This window comes from Amphiura filiformis, chromosome 19 (genome assembly GCF_039555335.1).
Source record: "Amphiura filiformis chromosome 19, Afil_fr2py, whole genome shotgun sequence".
Taxonomy (NCBI): Eukaryota; Metazoa; Echinodermata; class Ophiuroidea; order Amphilepidida; family Amphiuridae; genus Amphiura; species Amphiura filiformis.
Window position 1 is genome coordinate 13,460,267 of NC_092646.1, and position 22,594 is coordinate 13,482,860.

The window sequence follows — 22,594 nt, forward strand, 5'->3', positions numbered from 1 at the left end:
TTTACTTACCCACGTGACTCATGGGCGCCACCATACCAAGACCACCAAGTGATCAGTAGATGTGCTATAATCACGGTTGTTTGATGTGATCATTTGTTACATTTTCTAACAAAACATTATTATAATGTTCAATTCTAGACCTGGACAATACCAATAACTATCTAACTAATATAAATACATATTTCCAGATCTTTTTAACACAGATTTTCTGTTGTTTTTTTTGTTTTTTTGTTAACTTTTTATGCATTTTTGTGGTATTTTTATTCTATAAACTGTATATTTTTGTGCAAATAGAGGGCGCTATTTACATACATTTTTAATTTTAATTTGATTTAATTTAACCAAATAATGTAAGCTATTCCTAACACTTTTACTGATGTTACCAGTGTTAATCCCTTGTAAAGATAATTGCGCCATCAATGTTCACCTTTTCTTTAAAATAACGCAGTTTTACATTCTATCAAACAACCGTGCAATGATAACAGATAGGAACTTTTCAGACATATATCATCGAAATGTCGAAAAATGTATACGGCTAATTCATTACACATTAGGAGATTTTAAGTTTTAAAGAACTAAATTTTGGATGTTTTTACCAACGGAAAAAAGTTATCGACGGAAACTCAAACAATAATACTACAAAGTTGCAAAACAAACGAGAAATTTGCTAGAACTCCTGTTTAGAAGTTGCAATGTCATCTGGCCAGATGGTTATTAAAGTAGGTGCCTTTTTAAATAGCCTGTACATACTGGGGGATTTAATGTTTAGACCTTAAACACCAAAATTGCCTTATTATCTAAAAAACACAGTAAATTTGGCTGATTCTATGTTGTGACACATTATGGCTTTAAATATTGAAGCGACTGAGTGTGTCACTGACCACGCACCGGTTCTTTATCGTAATTAATAATAATGTTTTGTTATAATATTATTTATCATCTTGCAGAGACGGAATGAACACTGCAATCTACACGTCGAAGATCGCTTAACCGTCATCATTTTATATTTATGTATAAAAAACAATAACAAACAGTGCCTTAACCAAGGAGTTACGACAATATGAAACATTGTATAGTGTTACATTGTATACTGTTGTTTTAAAATATAACAACATGAATCGTTCTGATAGTTCTCGGTTTGTTCCAGACATCTGTAGTTATCATAGTGATGATTCAAACTCCGATTCCCTTGAAAGGACCAAATACAAGTATCTAGAAAAAAGTAGCACTTTATAAATAGTGTCTTTAAGGTGGTACTACACCCCCTGATAAATGTTATGACTAATTTTGCATTTTTCTCAAAAATTTTAAGACAATGGTAACAAAGGTAACAAAAGTTTTGTATATTTATTGGGGCAAGGAATTCAATTACTACACTGAAATTTCAGTGACTCAAGACCAGCGGTTTAGTATATGGTCAATTCCAGCCAAAGCGGGCCAAAATTCTCTCTGGGGGCCATTTTGAAAATGTTTTCCTTTTCAATTCTAGACTTATCAAATGAGACGATCATGTCTAGTGAATCATCAGGTGGAAGTGCCATCGGATTGAAAAATAACTTTTCTTGCTAGACCAAATAAAGTGTTAAATGCGCATATGCATGTTACCCACGAATTCAAGCATTTTTCACCTGTTGTACGCCATAAAATTTCACTTTCTTTAATATCTTTCAATATTTTATGTGTGACTCATATACACTAGAAATCGGTGAAGACTTCGAACGTAAAATAGAATTTTATTACATATATCTACAAAGAAATATTTTGGTTATTACAAATTTTAAGAAAGAACCAGGTGTACAGTTAAGATTGTGTCAATTCTTCGAACTCTTTCCAAAGTGGCTGTCATTTAACATTACTGTATTATTTCGAAAGATTAGAATAAATGCTTCATATAAATATAAAGTTAGATTTTGTATCTCGTCGCAGGATGAGGATCTCGGATGGATTCGTGGGTAACAGCGTCTGGAAAATAGCAATTCCTATTAATTTTTTTTAATAAAATAAAAAATACTTTTCCGTATGTCAATAATTCAGGCTGCAATGGCACTAAAATGAATTTTAATCAAAATACAGACTACATGGAATATTTAGAATGGATCATTATGGCATTTTGGGTATAAAAATTTTGAGAATAATGAAGTTGCCAAATTTAAATAGACAGAGCAAACAGTTTTATATTATTATTTTAGTAAAATCATTCCATAATTTCATGCAGCAATATTCTATTAACTCGTGTTTGACAGTTCCTATGAACTAAAACACTATCAATACATTGTTAACTATAATTTAAGTAGGGATTCGTGGTTAACCAAAATGTTCGTGGGTAACACATATTTGAAGGTATGTATTGGTAAGCGGCAAAATAGAAAATATTACAGAAGGTTGGAAACCACCATGCGGTTATTCCTCCATTGTGTTTCAATGATTCCTGTTTCTATAACCAATTGCATTTACCCAAAAAATGGTAATTTAGGATAATCAATCAAAACTTCATGATGCAGCTTCAGTATACCTTCAAGAGGACGCTATTAAACAGGACTGTTTTGGAACCTATTTCGCATGTTTTCAAAATGTTAAGATGCATAAGAAACATATAATTTACGAGTAAATCCTTGGATTCGTGGGTAACGCCGAATTCGTGGGTAAAGCTATAAGTACTATAGTACCGTTTGGGGTTTGCGTTTCTTAGGTGTATACACTGTAAGTACTGTCAAAATTATAGCATACCCATGGCTTGAATATGTGCTGATTTAAACTTAAAATAAACAATCTCCTTATTTTTCAAGGTTAGCATCTATTCGGGATTCGTGGGTAACAAAAGTTTAAACCGTCGTAGATTCTTTTTTAAAGCGGTGAACGTATTTTTACGATTTACAATTTTAAGCGCTTGTCAAACAAAATTCAGTGTCCAAAGTCATTAAATGTTAATTTAAGTTATGGCAATTATATTTGCTGGACTCGTGGGTAACAGTTGATACGTGGGTAACGTCAAATTTGATTTTATGGAATTTTATGGGTAAAACGTATTTGCATAAAATAATCACTTGGACCTCAGAATTATAGAACGAAACTTCGTTTCATGATATAGTCATTTATGGCATATTCACTTAACATTTTTCAGAACGATCATTTTATTTTTGATACGCGGGTAACAAAATTATTAGCCAAATTGACTTAATGGCCTCTAGAGTCCACAAACTTTGGTGGAATTCAATCGTTTTACACATGATGAGAGATCATGCAAACGTCTTTCTAACGGTAATAATTTCATTTTGATTGAAGGACATTCAATGACATATATGGTGCTTTATCTTTGAATTCGTGGGTAACGCCAATTCATTTAAGCTATCATAACTTGTCCCCTGGTATGACTTGCTAGTAAAGGCCTATATGCACAAAGAGAGCACATTGGACGTGACATGATATGCTCCATCAATAACGTGATTTCCTTTATTAATGACATTTTAAAGTGGAAAGTTAACATAGAGAGAATATTGTCCCGCTTTCGCTGGAATTGACCATATATGATAGGAAATGAGGTACATCCTAGCGGTACCTTATTTCTTATCATAAATAACGAACCGCTTGTCTTGGGTCATTGAAATTCCAGTGTTGTAATCGGATTCCTTCCCCCTATAAAATACATAACTTTTGTTACCAGTGTGTTATTAGTTCTTGAGACAAATGCAAATATACACACAAATTTATCGAGGATGTTTATGTGACGCAAAACGAGCCTTTTTGAAACCTTTAAGACATTATTTAAAGTGCTGCTTTTTTCTAGATACTTGTTAGTTATTATTAGTAATATATAGATTGAAATTTACATGAATTGATCAAATATCGTAAAGATCCGCCTAATGGCACATATTGGCACCCATTCCATAACTGGAATTTTAGGCACGAATTTTCACTGGAGGCCGGGGAGCTTTCTATTTTGTACGTGAAATTTACTATAAAGGCAAAGGAGCCAATGTGCGCTATTAGACGAATCTTTACGGTATATTGCTAGCGGGAACATCATGTGTATCTATCATGAAATAATGACGTCATATGATAAAATTAGTTAAAACCAGCCTAAATACAAAGAGGACAAAAACAATAAAATAGTAAAATAAATCTGTCTGTGATTGGTGTCGCCAATCCAGTCTTAGGGGCTGTGCAATAATTATGAGCTATGGGGGAGGAAATATCGGGGGAGGGCAAGATTGTTTTTGGTAAAACAAAATGGGGGAAAAGCAGTTTTGTCTGGTCAAAGGAGGGCAAGCCATTGTTGGCACACATTTATGGGGCGCCTTTTGAAACAATAAATAGGCTTCGCAAAACAGTACAGAAATATTCAAATATGCAGCATTTCCTGATCGCCACGATCCATCGCATTATAATCTAGACCATTATTTTGCAAATTGGGAACCATAACATTTGGCATATGTAACGGGTGGTGGAAAGATTTAGAGTGGGCATAGAGGGGGTCAAGCAATTTTTAGTACGCCGAGAGGGGGAAAGCAATTTTTGGCACGCCGTTTGGAAATTTGACCCGTGGCTCATAATTATTACACAGCCCCTTAAATGACATTGTGAGGTTTTGATGTTATTGCATTGCTTGATATGTTCCTGTGTATTAGTAGGTATATCACCCCAAAAATAAACGCAGCAGAAACATGTTATTTGACGCTTTTAATTGAATCATCGTTATGAATGCTTCAAAAAACAAAAAACAGAATTGAAATCGGATAATGCAAAGTGATGTAACGTCAACTTGAAGATACCCGGAAATCGGGTGAAAACCTGCCACAAATTGCTATAAATGGCAAAATGGTAATTTTTGGGATTTGTAATGCTTATTCGGACACTTACTTGAAAAGGTAGCATTGATTTAAGTATCACAGATTAATTGCATATCTTTCCGGACTTCGTTAAAGAAAACAAGATTAAAAAATCTCTCCTCGAATAAATGTAATAAATCCACCAAATGTACTATTTTAGCCATTTTGACCAATCTGCAGACATGAAAAGCTTAAAAAATGACTAAGTCCAGCTAATTAATATGCAAAAATAATGCCAACAGAGAACCGTACATGATATGAGGATGCGGGTTTTTTTGCACACATAAGTACCCAAAGTTCTTTCATTTGGTAACAAAAAATACACAAAAAGTCATTAATTATGCAAATTAGCTAATTACATCTAATTATATATTTATGCCATTCTTATGTTAATTAGGCATATGTAATTTTTACTTTTTTCAATGTTTTATTTATGTTTTATTCATACAGCATGATTTTGTCAAATATGAACCTGCTGTGATGTTGAATAAAGAAACTGCAGTTAATTGCCTAAGTGCACCGAGTTTTCAATTGGTATAGGGAAGTGTTTCACTCATTGTCCAAGGAAAAAAAATACATGATAACAAACACAGGTATTTCAGACCGGTGGTACTAGGTCCTCTATTTCGAGAGACCTATATTTATTGATTTATGGACGATCTAAAAAATTCATAAAACAGGTCTTAACTCTTAAACTAGGCAGTGTTTAATTTCAGCGGAGTTGATAGTGATTTAGGAAATGTTTCACCTACCATATATTAAAAAGACAAATTATTGTGATCAATGAAACATAACGAGGAAATCGTTTTTTGACATGTATGTTTTCAAAAATTGGCCAACTTTGATCCGCGCGCTTTTTGATTCACTGTTATGTATGCGTGCACAGTATGACAGAATTATTGTGCAGCCACTGTGACATACCTAGTATTAGTATATATTGTTGGATTGTTTGGTTGTGAATGTTGAATAAATACTAAACTAAACTATAAACCTATAAACTTATAAATTAAGTTAATGATGACCATAATTGCCATTGTCTATTTTGGTCTGCTTTATTCATATCGCACAGTGTCATCGCCCCGATATCTTCATGGCAGAAATCGCCATGGTAGGTTGAATCCACAGCCACGCATGACCATTTTGTTCCAACCTGTTTAATAGTTTTGAGACGCATAATGGGCCGAGGGACATCCGACTAAGGCTATTGACAATAGCCTGGTGACTGACCTCTGTACGGTCCGTGAGCATGGTATACGCCATGAGGTCATCTGCTTTTAGATTGCCTCCACGAGTGGCCTACGCTGCGCTATAGTTCGGCACATATAAAATCAGAATTTTTGTCAGTTTTTGATCTCAATACGCACGGTTCTTTCTCAATACGCAAGCTAACGACTATCATATCCTTTCAACACATATATTCAAGTGCAGGCATAAAAATATGGCTTTTTTAGAATAAACAAAATACGGGAGATATTCATCATTTTCTACCCCGGTATCCAAAGATTTATCGTCTGAATATCAAATCGTGCATAACACATTCATGTGTATCGATCCCGGGTATTCATTTTAGTGTCTCTGATGTACAATGGAATTATTAACCAGGCGATGTCGGTGTGTATCGTGTCATATAAGAAAATCCTGGATGTTAAACTTTAATACAAAAAAATGGGAAATTATAATTTAAATTATAAGTTTTCTTACTATATTATATGATAAGCATTTATTAAGAACTGCTAGACAGGTAGACTTTCAAAGTGTACGATTAGAATTCTATAGAACATAAAATTTACTATATTGAGTCATAACAGCTTTTGGCATTACTTGTGTAAATTTTGAAAGCAATATATTACTTCAGTTTGCTGGAATGAAAGAACTCGAGACAGGCCAGAATGTGAGCATAGTAAGATGTTTTGTTTTGTTTGTTTTTTGGGTTTTTTTTTCAAATCGTGTCTTATTGAACATGGTGACAGCAACCAATCATTTTAACAAATATGTAAAAGCTGTCTAATTTTCTTATGATGATAAATATGCGATCAAGCAAAATCAGTCGGAACTCCGAAATATTGATTTTGAGATATAAGCAAACAAAGAAAATATTTCCATATGTTTCCTCTTGTTTTGGAAACTCTTTAACTGCTCATATCTTTGGAACTGGTTGTTCAATTTCAATGGGGTTTTCTGCAAAATACAGCTTTGTAAATGCTTTTTACTCTCCTATAAGAAACTGAAAATTTAATATTTTTGATTTTGCTTGATCGCATCACATATTAGTATAGCTTTATACGTTGTCTAATATTCTTATGATGATAAATGTATTAGCAGCTACGTGTATTTAAACCTAATAGCGGTATTGTCAGTAAATAAAGCGTATTCAGGCCTTGCCGTTTGAGGCGAACAATTTCTAGTGAGCGATTTTCCACTCGGCCAATTTCGGTGCCCGGGAAATTTGAATATCGCGTTGTGAGAAACGGCTGTTTGTATTTTGTTAAGGTCAATATGCGTTTTTTTAAATAAAACCACGTGATTCGTGCTTGATAATTATAATTCAAACATATAATGCATAATGTTGTGTTTGCCGGAGTGTTCCTTTAAGCGCTTATATAGCAGTTACCACAGATTTTAACGACTTTGTAGTAGGAATAAAATGCACACAGAACATAACGGTATATGATAGGAAGCTGAGTAATTTCCACTCAAAACCTGAAAGATTCATTAATCGAAATCTCGATTTTTATTTTAAATAGATTTGAACCATGATTTGAAATAAATGCACATATACATTTGAATTATGATAATAATTTCTTGGAATGCCAAAAATGTTTGTATCCGTTTTCCGTGCGCATAGGTCTTAAAATTCGCATTTAGCGCATTTCTTTTCGTTTTTTAATGTTTTTCATGTTTTTGAGAGTTTTTTTATGTAATTTCTTTTTTAATCGGAAGAAAATTTAAAAGAAAGAAATCCCGCATTCACATAGCATTTTTCGATAATTTTGCGAAGTCTGATCAATCTACACTTTAAATGTTGAAATAATTCATTGTTTTTGTTAATATTTACACTTTTTTATTGTCTTTATTATTTTGTGCAACATTGGGACCTATGGCAAAATAATTGGCCAAATAAACATTTAATTATAGTTGGGAAATATTGCAACATAATTCAAGGTTGGGCATTTACTGAAAAATGCTTGTAAATTCATTTCCTGAGAAATACCGGGGGATACGAATACAATTATACTGCAGAGCTAGAGATACCACGTCCACTACACTCTGAATTTCAAGGATTTAATATATAAAATAAATCTTAAGATTTTGTTTTACCCAAATCAACCAATTTTACCTGTTATTACATTGTGTCCGGGTGATCTCATGACTGATTTATTCCCTGTTAGACAATTACTTAAATTGATCTGGAATAACCTGATGACACTCCAATCATAACAAAAACGTGTAATGTGAGATTTTGTTTAAAGCAGCTTTAAATGATTACTTTTCTTCTGTATCATTTAGTTTCAAAATGACAACAAGGATTATGGAATTGAAATATGAGGTAGGGTGATTAGTTTACAAAAACGTTTGGGCATCGTATCAATGTCATGGCTACTGTTGAATTTAATTACGTCAAATGACCGATTATATCGCAAATTTATGTATTATCTTGTTACACCAAACAATTAAGGGTATTCGAGGTATTGTTTGTCGAAGCAGCCAAAAAATCGCTTTTTATTATCTGAATCAATATATTATTGAAAAATAACACTTTGGTGTTTTGCAAAAGTTCATTCTACAAATCATATACTTTTAAAACTTGCTTAATTTATTGCTGTTAATGAGTTATGTACGTTTTACAAAAGTGTTGTTGTTTCAGCCCTCTTTACAACTCAAGAGTCACAGGACCTACAAAAGTATATCTGTGATATTTGAATTCTTCTACACGCTCGCTATGAATTGAGCAATGCAATTTTTGCTAAAGCTCACTACCATTCGCAAGATGCTGTGAACTACATTTTTTTTTTTTTTTTTTTCCAACAATACATCGTATATCCTTAAGTTATGCTTTTGAATTATCCTTTAACCCATTTAAATACACAGTGTGTAATTTTCTCCTGTAAGGTGCAGTTGTCTGAACTCAAACTCTTCACTACGCAACACCAAGCAGTTCAAGAGCACCCCTCCAAAGGTAAGATTTTTGGTGTGGAAGTTTACGTTGTGTTTTTGTATCAAAATTGCACGATCCATCCTAAAATACACTGCGATTCTCGGCCGTACACTGCGATGTTCGTCCTTCACTGCGATTTTAAGTCATACGCTGCGATTTTCGGCCCTTAGCGTGACAGCTTTTTATGTTGCATGTAACTGCAAAATGTACCCAAATCTTAAAATTGAATACTGAGAACTCTTAGTAATTTTTTTTTCAGCTCTAACACTTGGAGTAAAATATTATTTTGTGTGTCAAACCATCAACAACGTGGTGATGGCTCGCATCGTGGACGTTTTGCTGGTGTGCAGCTTGCTGTTCTTCTTTGTTTATAACGCTGAGTCTTCAAGTGCAACAGGTAAGAGGCTGTCATTTTCCTCGAAAAGAGAAAAAGATTTATCGAAAGAAGAAAGTCTGAAACTCGCTCTTACATACTGAAATTAAATTGCAACACATGTAGCGGAAGAAGTTGTATTCCCCTTCTGGATTTGCATAAAACTTCCAATGTCTATAATGTATGTGTCCTTTCTTTGACGCCACAATGGCGTCATAATTGCCCCATACCTACGGAATTACTGATTTTTAGTCAAATTGACCACAAGTTTTCATGCCCACAATATCACAGTAATTTTGCGGGACGTGAGTTCATATCAGAAACACCAAATTGCATTCTGAATACGAGGAATATCCTTCTGATATCACATAATTTTGATTTATAGAAATTCACGATACAATGCAAATTTTATTACATACTTAAATATTAAAAAATTATATTTTTGATATTAACAGTCCTCGAAGTAAACTTTATAAATGTAATAAAATGTACTTAACGTGTATGTAGCTGGGATAAAAAGACGTCTATCTAAGTGTTTTGGGGAAAAATGTATATCTTCAATACGAAAAGTCAAAATTGTCATATGATGGATGGCTTTTCATCCCGGCTATATCCTTGGATATAAAAAGTTTACTTCGCGGAGGACTGTTAAATATTAAAATATATCAATTTTTAATAATTTGCCATAATATTTGCATTATATCGCGAATTCCACAAATTATTTGATATCCAGTGATATCAGAAGGACATTCCTCGTATCAGAATGCAATTTGGTGTGTCTGATGTGCTCTCAGTCTTCATATTGCATTTTTGACCCCGTTGGGAAAGTTGTGGTGCAATTGCATCTGACGCACAGCAATAATGAAGTGCAGTTTCAGAAAATCAACACGTGCTAGTCATAAGCTTCAACATCAAAAGACTAAGTTTTGAGAATTTTTCCATATCCAGAGCTATATTAAGAATCAATGGACCAATACTAGGCTTGTTTGTACTCATTTTAATGCATTTTTCATGCTGATTTCAAATTATGGTCATGAAAATTTACAATTCTGACATTTTTGAAAAATTCAATAAAATTTGAAACTTGTCGTCTGAAGTCGACACCCGGGTGGAGAGAGTTAAAGTCAGTACATTGTGGTATCGCAATTTTTGCACCATACTTTTAAAATTGTATCGCAACTGGCGAATTTTGGTGTGCAAAGTGCACTGCGATCGAGCTTATTTCGTGCCTGTGCCTCAACAATGCCCCTGACTCTCGAAGTTCGACGGCCTTTATTCTAGGGTCATAGCCACCCAAACAAATCGCTATTGACCGCATATAATGTAGGACAATTATATGCCGTTTGGCGGTTCGTTTTGAGCGTTTTTGAGGGAAAAAATCGGAGGGCTTACATATACCCCCGCTTCGCCTAACGGTAGTTGTAGGACATAATTTAGTCTAATGTTTACCAACCATTTCTGTTTGTGTGAATGTATTGTTTATTTTACAGACACAATTGCGTGTGAGTTTTGTGGCTATGGAATCCCACTAGATGGCTTTGATTGCGGCAGCTGCCCTACCAAAAGGCAAAGCGAGACTTCTAATTATTGTAAGTGTTTAACATTTATTCATACTAGCGGGATACCCGCGCTTCGCGCGGGTCCCCGCTAGATGAGTAAATGGGAGCGTTCATGGTTCACTATAAGGAAGAATTATAATCCCGTTATCACATGTCCCGTACCATAAACCATGTCCCGTACCATAAACCATGTCCCGTACCATAAACCATGTAAACCACACGCCATAAACCACATGTGAAGCCTACGCAAGTTGACTATGCGCAACCTTGCGTTCGCGTCAAGTGGCGTGTACGCCGACTCGCTACCTGCGGCGCGATTTCCGCTAGACATGATGTGGACGCGTTGGTTGGCATAGCCCGTAATCAAATTAGCCCGAAAAACTCACCTTTTTACTGATTTTGAGGTCAATTCTTGACCGTTTTCAACCAAATAAAGTTTAAACACGTTCCCGTATATTCCTCGATCTCCCGTGTGAATTTGGCGACATTTGGATCGAAACTGACAGAGCTTTTGCGTGGACACACCCACAAACATACAACATTCCTCTATTTATAGTAAGATGAACGGTATGTGTGTGGGGAATCCGGGATGCGGGGTGAAAGTGGCCAAACACCCAGACCCCTCTAGCAACGTGGAAGTTTTTTATTCATCCTTATTTATTTATTTATTTATTTATTTATTTATTTATTTATTTATTTATTTATTTATTTATTTATTTATTTATTTATTTATTTATTTATTTATTTATTTATTTATTTATTTAACTATTTTTTTATTTATTTTTTTATTTATTCAATAGGTAGCAAAACTTCCCGGTGGGAAAGGTGCTGAATTCAGAAGTATGAAGAGCCAAAAAATCTAATCCAAAAGGCAGAATTGTTTTTGATATTACATATCCGTTACTGTCAGGTTCATGCCCGCACGGAGTTCTGGCAATCATCTCAATAAATTATTTATTTGTTTATTTATTTATTGATTTATTTTGTTTGTTTGCTTATTTGTTTATTAATAACACAGTGGAACTAGAGTCCCAGCAACAGCAGCAATACGCACGCAGTAAGAAGCAGCCGTGCAACCCTTTTACAAATGGGGTTTGCTAAAAACGGGGTAAGTTTTAATATCAGCGGATTAACTACCATAGCAATAGATGAATACAATTTTGGCTATATCGCCCTGCACTACAAGGTTCACGCGGTACCGATGCATTGAACCATAGATGTCAAAGAAAGGCTGATCACTCGCACCTGTAAGATAAGTATCTTGAAAAGGAGCGGTATTTTATTCAATCTGTTTGCTGACACACACATGTGATTAGTGCAATCTGCTTGTAGTGCAGGGCGATCTATTCAAAAATTGTATTCATCTATTGCTATGGTAGTTAATCCGATTATGACGTCACTTCTACGGCGAATACACCCATTTCCTATTAATTACAGTAGCTGGCCAGATTGTGTTTTCTATCTCACATTGAGGCTCACCACTTAAATATTCTTATTCCGAAAGTTGGGTTAAATTACTCCAGATGATTTGGATAAAAAAAGATGTGCATCCTAGTGGCCTATAGAAGAGTGTACGAATTCTGGGGTGGTAACCACTAAACTGCCGCTTAAACGAAACATATTCCGAATACATTTTCACTCTTGTTATATTTAGAGGTTAATAACTGCGCATCGGTTATTTGGAGGGCATTGTGAAAAATCTAAACATTTTGCCTTTGGAACCGAGGAATATCCCGAGGGGCGTAGCCCCGAGGGATATTCCGAGATATTCCGACATATTACCGATGCAAAATTATTAACCTCATTCATAACCGTCACTTTAATCTCTTCGCCTTCACCAAAATAACACAAAATTTTGCTCAAAAGTTTATAAAAATAGATGATTTTTACATCTTCGCTTTCCAAAAATCGATCAGGTTAAAACAGGACGACCAAAAACAAAAGTGCGTATCACAATCTGTGCAAATATGGTAGCGCGCAATCCAAATACGGCAGCCAGCGCGTGCGCAGTTTGTTCGACGCACAACAACACGCAAACGCCGGTCAATTGTGGGCGACATTGGAACAATTACGCATTTTGTGGTCAATTGTGAGATAGTAATGACCTCGATTTGCGTTCGCGTTTCCACAACTAACTAAATGTAATTGGATCGCACGCATCGCATTTATTAATGAGGTTATGAATAATATATATAATATAAACAAAGCTTTGATAATCGATTCTGTCTCAAATAAAACAAAAATTAGAATGTTTAAAAATGGTTGGGCAATATTTATTAAAGCAATTTGGAACATATCCTGAATTGTACACCATTATAATGCACTTGAATGAAGTTACATACCCTGTAAAAAATCGTAAGTGCTGTATTTTTGACCAAATCTGAGATCAAATAAACTAACATTTTATGATAAAATTTCTTATGGAAACGTTATATAATTAATTTATCATTTTGCAGGGCCGGAATGAACACTTCATGTGACTTCAATCTATGCATCTTAGTCTGATGCAAAATCACTCAGCTGTAAACTTTTTATTTTTTTAAAACTCAGTGCCTTAAGGGCTGGGGTATGAACGTTTGGACAGTATTTATTTTGGGACATTAGAGCACATCAGACATATCGAATTGCATTCTGAATACGAAGAATGTCATTCTGATATCAAATAATTTTGATTTTTGAAATTCGCAATTTAATACACATTTTATGGCAAATCATTAAAATTGATATTTTTGATATTTAACAGTACTTGAAGTAAACTTTATAAATCTGATGATTTATACTTAAAGTGTATGTAGGTGGGATAAAAAGCCGACGATCAATTGAAAATTTTGACCTTTCGTATTGAAGATATGGATTTTTTTTCCCAAAACACCAAACAAAAATAAGGTCTTTTTGGGAAAAAATCCATATCTTCAATATGAAAGGTCAAAATTTTCAATTGACCGTCGGCTTTTCCTCCCTGCTACATACACTTTAAAATATATCATTAGATTTATATAATTTACTTCGAGGACTGCTATATATCAAAAATTTGAAAAATATCAAATTTTTATAATTTGTCATAAAATTTGTATTATATTGTGATTTTCAAAAAATGAAAATTATTTGATATCGGAAAGACATGCTTCGTATTCAGAATGCAATTCGATAGGTCTGGGGTGCTCTCATGTCCCACAAAAAATACTGTCGAAACGCAATAAACGCTCATTTTAGATCCCTTAAAGCTGTTAGACCGATTCTAAAGGACTGACCGTACAATTTATACACAAACGTGCCAGAAAAGGGTTATATATTTTATTTTCTATGCAAATAACATATTGTCATTTCCCACAAAACTTTTGCATGTATCTGGAACTAACCTTTATGCTTAAAAGCCTCTCGAATTTTGCTGTTGATGATCGCGTTTTACATACATCAATGAACATCCAAAAATAACACGGAATTTCTGGCGCACTTGTGTATAATAATTTTGTAATTACGGTATTGGTATATGCTGTATTAAAATATAATAAAACGCATTGTTCTGTGGTTTGTTCCAGACATCTGTTATCATAAATAAAACTCCGATTCACTTGAAATGACCAGTATTGATATAAAATTGGATCGATTGAGCCCATATTTATTGGTCGAGCTATGAGTTTGAAAATATTGGACGAGACGTAGTCGAGTCCAATATTTTAAAACTCATAGCGAGACCAATAAATATTGGCCGTAAAGCATCCAATTTTATCATTATTATGTGTTGGATCCAATATTTTCACACACTTGGATCCATCAAAACATAATAATGATAAAATGTGACCCATAAACAGCTCTTTTGACTCCTTCAAGACATTATTTAAAGTGCATTTTTAGAGGGCACCCTATAACGTATGGGGAATCCTTCTTTGACTTGGAATTGAATTTTGCTTCAGTTTTTGGTTTTGCTAGATTAACTTTGGATTTGTTTTGTTTAAAATACGTACTTAGAATGAATAACGCAATTGACTTGGTTTTGATTTTATTACTGTTTACTACTTGGCTATGTACTGGATGAAAGTAAAGTAGTTAGCTATATACAGAAGGAATCTACGCTTGAAATACGAAATTGATTAAAACGCCTTTTACCATATACTAAAAACACACAAAATGACGTTGTTGTTGCAACTTAATTCCTTCCTGCAAAGAAGCACCGTGTATTACTTGCTGACACGTCGGCCGGAACCTTTTACATTGGAGCTGCTAAACATTGCTTTTCGCTTCGCGGAGCTAAATTAACGAATCATGTTAGAGTTTTTCATTCATGAATAGTCAGTTCAGTTCATGAATAGTCAGTACATTAAGCTTAATTTTAATAATAGCCCAATCTGGCACAAAATAAATCTGGTATTTACTGCAAGCTTAATTTTGTTTTGACACTGTTTTCATGTTTCTAAAATTGTTGCTAATTCGCTGTCGTAGTGCACGTTACAATATGACCGTTGCTAGGCCAACTGGATCACGCTTTCTTTGTTACGAACCACTGATCGAAATGATCACAACACAAAGCCTATGGCATATCAAAATTCGGAACAGGTGTATGAGCCCAGGCTTGGAGCAGTAACCAATGGTCACTAACGTGCACTACGACAGCGAATTCATACACCGATGTTGTGATTGGATAGTATTACGGTCATTGACCTCTAATCGATCGGCGTCGGTTTTGGTTCTCGATAACGTCCCCCAGGTCATTGTTAATGTTAACTTAAACTTCATCTAAGAAAGTCGTATCATTTCGAAGTAAAACATTGTTATCTAAATGTAAAAAAATTCAAAGGTAGACCTTCCGGAACAGAAGTCGTTACTCTGAGTTTCACGCCTGAAGATCGCCTTTAGGCGTGAAACTCAGAGTAACGACTTCTGTTCCGGAAGATCTAACTTTTAATTTTGTACGTTCTCCCTTCTTGGGATTGAGCACTCTATTTAAAATGAGTCTAACTTTGAACTTATGTTGTTATCTAAACATTTATCTTTTTCAGTATTGATTGAATAAAAAGTCACTAAATGACACTTCTTCGGTTTATTCTTGTCCTTTTTACTAATGCAGTCAATCTTAAGAAATAAATACCCCTGTTTGGAAAACAATCCATAAGAATTAAATATGCAAAGCCTTATTCTGAATAGAATAATTCTGCTCCAACAACCCCTTTCCCAAAAATGATTGCCTAACAATAGTACCTGAAATGGTAACCTAAGCTTTGTTCCTTTTATTTGAAACCAATCCTTTTGAATCCCATTTTACACCATTCCCACTGCAAATGATATGCCTTTCATAATCTTTCTATGCTAATGTTGCAATTTGTTTCAAAGAAGATAAACATTTTTATATAACCGGTTACATTTCAAGTACATCACATCAAAGCTGCAATTGGACGACCTATTCCTTTAGTAAAGGAACGTTTATTTTCTAGATACAGTATTTGTAAGTTATAATTAGCATGATTAGTAATATATTAAACTCCGATTCACTTGAAAAAGTCTGTAGCAAGTAACTTTCTTTTTGTAGAGCTAAAAGTACACGATTAGAATGTCATCGTTACTAGGGGAGTCCTTGCGATTAGGCCACTATTGGGCTATCCTTCTGCACGATTATTGTGACAATGTTATGTTGATGTAGTGAAATTTGAATAAAGAAACAAATTAATTAAATATTTAATTACTAAATTAATACATAGACTATAATAAGAACTATAACAAATTTATGGGTATGGAGATGTGTCTTTTTCTTGTTAGAGGATGCACCCATAATTAGACTTAGTCATTTGGCAGTAAAATGGACGTTTAAGCGTGTCTGCCAAAAATATGATCCGTAGACGAGGGCTACTGTGTTTATTAAGTATTGTCTTGTTATTTTCCAGTGTAAACAATTTTATCAAACGAAGTTATACATGGTATAGGTTCCTACTGGTATTCAAATGTGTCAAAATGTAAGTTTAAAATCGTTGCCATTGACAAAGATTTAATTTGATAAAATAGTATATTGGAATCGTCCATGGGCAGGAAAACACTGTGCTACTGTTACCTATTTACCAATTTTTTTTATGTAACAGTGAAAATGCACATAGGGGATTTTTTCTGCCCAGGACGGGCGGAATGCTGTTTTACTGTAATCCAATCACTGAACATGTTCTACATGTTTGAGTAAAATATTTACTCTTATTTTGTTAATAGATGCATTGTAGGATTGTAGATAAACTAATTCAAGCATTTGGTTTTGCTTGATAAACCCATTAAAGAGGTACTCACTACTTTAGCTTTCTCCATCGGGGCAGATGGATTGCAGGCGGCATAGGACACGCAACACGGACGTACGAGGCTGGCGAAGATACAGGGCTGACAGCCCCATTCACAATTCACAAAGTGGGGTACTTTGCAGAACCCCAACGGTTTTAGAGTAAGATAATTTTGCTTTGACACCACATAACAAATTTAGAATTGTTTATGAAGATTTCATGATTATGTGTTAATCCAATGGCGACGTCTAAAATAGCGATATCGCATCCACCATCATCTGATGGATTGGTCACAACCCAGCAAACACAAAAACGTTTTAAAAACGTTTTAAATAAGTTATATTTTGGCTTTTGGTTTACGTAAAAACGTTTTAATAACATTAAAATGTCGGGTTATATAAAGGTCATGATAACGTTTTAAAACGTTTTGTATGAAAACACACTACAACAACATTTTTTAATGTTTTCAAAAAATGTTATTGTAAACTATTTTTACAAACATTTTTGCCAAATATTGTGTCAATACTTAAATAACATTATGTTAAAATATTTGAACACAGCAAACACAGAAATGTTCTTAAAATGTTTTTTTCAAAACCTTTTAATAACATTTAAATGTCGGGTTATAAAAGGTCATGAAAACGTTTTTAAAACGTTATTGAAAATATGTTGGGCAAACATTTTTCGCAAAATATTTTTTCAACCCCAAAATAACATTCTGTTTAGAATGTTTTGTATCGAGTTTTCAAGAATGTTTTCGGAATGTTATTAAAACGTTTTTATACCCTTTATATAACCCGAAATGTTAACGTTTTCTGTAAAACATATTTGTTTGCTGAGCAGTAGATTATCAAAAAATGTTTTTTAATGTTATGAAAACGTTTTAAACTCTTAATATACCCTTTAAATAACCCGACATTTAAACGTTTTTTGACAACCTTTTATAACCTTTTGCGAATGATGTCGAAAACGTTTTGTGTTTGCTGGGAAGTGACTTGGTCCACTGCTTTCCCGCGAAACGGCTTGTTGACATTTCCCGGAAGTGATGTTTTTGTTTTGAGCAGTCGTATACGTAATCGAGAGATACGAGACCTTCTTTGCGGTTGATTGCTTTGGCACTCTTTTACTCCTATTTGTTGGGTTTTTTTAAAATTCATTTTGTTAAAAATATACCCAAAAAAAGAGAACTAAAGACAACCATAATGGTAGAACAATTTTTAAGTCAAGTCACATTACAGCAAGAAAATCATTTTATACATTGAAATAATTCATAACATGAAGCTTTCTACCTTTCTTATGATGATATCTATTGATAGCTTTATACCAAAGCCTCGGGATCGTAAGCTAATATTGCTCTAAGTACTTTTCAATAGGAAAATAATATTTACATAAAAATAGATATAAAATTAATGTAGCGTACTGCATAAAGACAATATAATATTGTGCAATAATGAAAAAATAAAACATATTACGTGACCAAAGGAAGCAAAATGAGCACACAAATGTGATGTACTGCTGGTTTCATACTACCCTGCCGTTTACCGCTGGGCGGCGTGGCGCACTCGCATTGCAGGCAAACGGACTCAATCAAGGCTTGTCATTGGTTGAAACGCTCTGCCGCTTGCCGCGGGCCATATCACTGCATCTATCAATTACCTAGATTATTCAGTCACCCATAAGTTCTGCTCTCTGGGTAAAAACGTAGATTTTGTAAGGGATTGACGCACACCGACATCGCCTGGCTAATAATTACTTGGTACAGCAGAGATACTAAAACAAATACCCGGAATCGATATAGTACAAGGAACTTATACGATGTCCTCATTCACAAACTGATACTATCTGTCCATCGTATAAGCCTCTTACCGTACGATAATGTGGTGAAGGAATATTACACAGTCAAGAATAGGCTCCATCATCTTTTGGTTCTGAACCCTCCCAGTCTCCCAAAACATCAAAACATCAAAATCATTGTACATTTACTTACTTAAGACTGTCCTTTTTCATATTGCGCAGACAAAGTAGGGCCAAGCTAAATAGAAATGGTCAAATTTTGGCAAAATATCTCTCTGTGTAATCCTATGTAAGTCGATTCGTCGAATTATGGAAATTGACCTCAATCAATGACGTCATGGACGTAGATGACCTGAATTCAGAAATATTGGGTTTTTGTACGTACAAAATATAATCTAAAATGTTTTACAATAATTAAAACAAATATAAAAAATATTAGTATTGTATAAATTAATTATTTAGTATTTTTAATGATCAACATTATGACAATATTAAGAAAATTAATAATAATTACGTCAATTTTTCCGATGTATGTCAGAGGTCAAAGTGTCCCAAAACTGCTCTCAAAAACCGGAAGTTAGAATGGCGATTGGTCTAGTGCCGTAGAGTCATATGGGCACGTATTTTTCACTGAAATTTCTCCGTAATGAGAATTCGTTTTATTTTGTGAAGTAGCAGGATATATTAATGACTTTCTCTGGAACACCTGTGGACTGTATGTGAGTATGAAAAAAACATCAACCGCCTGGAAATACGCTATGTCAGTAAACTTATTGGCGAGCGGTCCGAATTTTGAGCCATACAAGTTTACGTGGTGAACTAGAATCGATACACGTGAATGTGCTATCCACGATTTGATATTCAGACGATAAATCTTTGGATACCGGGGTAGAAAATGATGAACATCTCCCGTAATTGATTTAGTCTAAAGAATCCAGATTTGGTTCCTTGCACTTGAATATATATGTTCAACGGATATGATAGTCGTTAGCTAGCGTCTTGAGAAAGAAGCGTGCGTCTTGAACTCAAAAACTTACACTATATGTGCCGAACTATAGCGCAGCGCGTAGGCTAGCTGCACTCACTCCCGTGGAGGCATATAAAAGTCGATGGCCATTGACCTCAATGGCGTATACATGCTCACTCACACACAGAGAGGTCAGTTACCAGGCTATTGTCAGTAGCCTTAGTCATGTCCCTCGGCTCATTATGCGTCTCAAAGGTCGGAACAAAATGGCCATGCGTGGCTGTGGATTCAACCTACCATGGCGATTTCTGCCATGAAGATATCGGGACGATGCGACTGTGTGACGTAGCATACAGATAATACTGTCTGATTACTTGGGAGACGGGTAATAGCATTATGTCACCCTGCTACGATAATTGCCAAGTCATATTTTGCAATTTTGAGAACAAAGTACAAAATGTGGTTCAAGCATGCAACAGTTACGTAATCACTGTTTCGGATTATTCCCTTCAATTTGTATCATTATCATTTGTTCTTGTGTAAAGATTGGTGAATAAATATGTTTAAATGCATGCTTGAACCATATTTTGTACTTTCTTCTCAAAATTACAAAAAATGGCTTAGGCAATCAGCTCAGTAGGCTGACGATTTGTAGATACTTTATTTTAGCTAGGAATCAAACATTTCTAATTTTGTTTAAACACTATATTCTTAAGGCAGCTGTGTACTCTAAAATTGCGAACCCGAGTGAAATAGTGAAATAAAATCCATAACATAGTGCAGTTTGAATTTACCAATCTGGATTTTCTTTCCTTGTATTTATAAAAACATAACAAAGTACATACATATCAATAAAGCTCAATTTCGCGAAAGAAACAACGTCTAAAGTACACAGCCGCGTTAACATCGCCGACATGAGTCTTTTTTTTTCAGAAATAAATCACAAATACAGGCTGTATCAAAATTATTGTTCTTTATCAGTTTCGTGAATCTCCGGTGATGGGGATAAATAATCTCAATATTTTAATAATGGGCGATAGTTCATACAATCATCCTCATGTTGACGCATGTATGTCGGTTTTTGACCAAATCATGCCTCATATTTAGCCATTTAGCCAATCTTGGCGCTCTTTGCGCGAATTTGTTCAACATTTACACCATATTTCACCATTTGTGACTGGACACTACGAATGAGCCGTAAACTCGGCAAATTGTATTCTGAGTTACAGTATAAAAATAATGTGCGTGAAGGTCGTATTCATAGGTATCTCAATTAGGCGCGATAAGTATCTCATCAATCACTGTATAAACCAATCAATAATCCTATTGCTGAAGAGGATAATAAGCTTCTACCTATTTCTATAGAATCTTTACATGGTTCTTGTCTTTGTTTGCTTTGGCTAAATCCTGTTCAAGTGGTGGATAACAAAGCATTGTATATATTTTGTATAACCAACAGTTAACAATGAGAAGACATTCCCGAACCTCGTTGACTTGGGGATGATTTGAAATAACCGCCAATCATGACTGTTTGATATTTATTACCAGAAATGTGGAAAAAGAGACACATGTAGAACCAAAAAAGGTACAATTTTGTTGAAGGAACATAGTTCAACAAACCATATCGTTTGAAGTCAAATGATATACCATTTTAAAGCTTATGATATATATTTTCTAAACACGAAATAAAACAAAATTGACCGGGCCGACTTTACGGCTGATTTGTAGTGTCCACTCACATTTTAGCTTAAACCAAAAGGTGTTGGATTTTGCAGTGAATGCTCATACGTTCAGGTAGTTGAATAAACAAAAGTAGTTTGAAACTTTCAATGGAAACTAATGAAGGAAATTTTTATTTACCTTGCAAATATTTTCGGTAACGATCTGTTACCATCCTCAGGTAGTAGTGGCTGACTGATTGTCTTCTTCACAACTGCATGGCTAGGTGTTTCTAGAAAACTTTCGTAAACTTAACTTTAAAAAAAAAATTCAACCGCATCTCTCAATACCAAAAGGAAATCTACGCCACTGATCGGTTTTTGGTGTTTTTTCTTCCACACGCGCTGCATAAGATTCACTGCATATGACCAGACTTTATACTTCATTTTGAAAACTTTGGTCATTTTCAAGTGGATCAAATGGTGCGTTTAGAAGAGGCATGTATTTCAACAACACCAAGACAGAACAGATGGAGATCATTCATTTTGATACAGCCTGTACGCAGTTTTATTGACTTTAACCAGCTGGTAACAAAACAATGCAGTTGTTGCTAACAAAATCAACTCATATTTTTGGAAACCTTATTGTGGGATACGTGGCTCATTACGCAGGACGTCAGAATTTAATAATTATTTTATAAGCATTATACCAATATGTACATCGGCTAATATCAATTAAAAGTACACGATATCTGATTTAGAGTACAATTATATTATACAGGGTGTAACAATAAAATTTAGAAAATAGAATGACACAAGTATGCCACTTATATTTTGGTTTGATATTTATATTTCTATCACGATAATTTCTTTAGCCACCAGATAAGCTTTGTTCCAATAAAATCGATGGTATACAAGTGAAGATATGCCCAATTATGGAACCTTGTCTTAAAACCACTTGGACCACTTTTGTCTGAGTATGACAAGTTACTGAATAGAGTTGAACCATG

At 34.4% G+C, this 22,594-nt stretch overlaps 1 non-coding gene across 1 annotated transcript; it reads left to right on the forward strand.

Annotated features, from left to right (window-relative positions):
- The first annotated feature begins 6,833 nt into the window (after window positions 1–6,833).
- LOC140141711 (small nucleolar RNA snR87) lies at window positions 6,834–6,940 on the forward strand. The gene has a single exon (XR_011857437.1). It is a non-coding gene; the product is annotated as a small nucleolar RNA snR87 (small nucleolar RNA).
- Window positions 6,941–22,594: the final 15,654 nt, after the last annotated feature.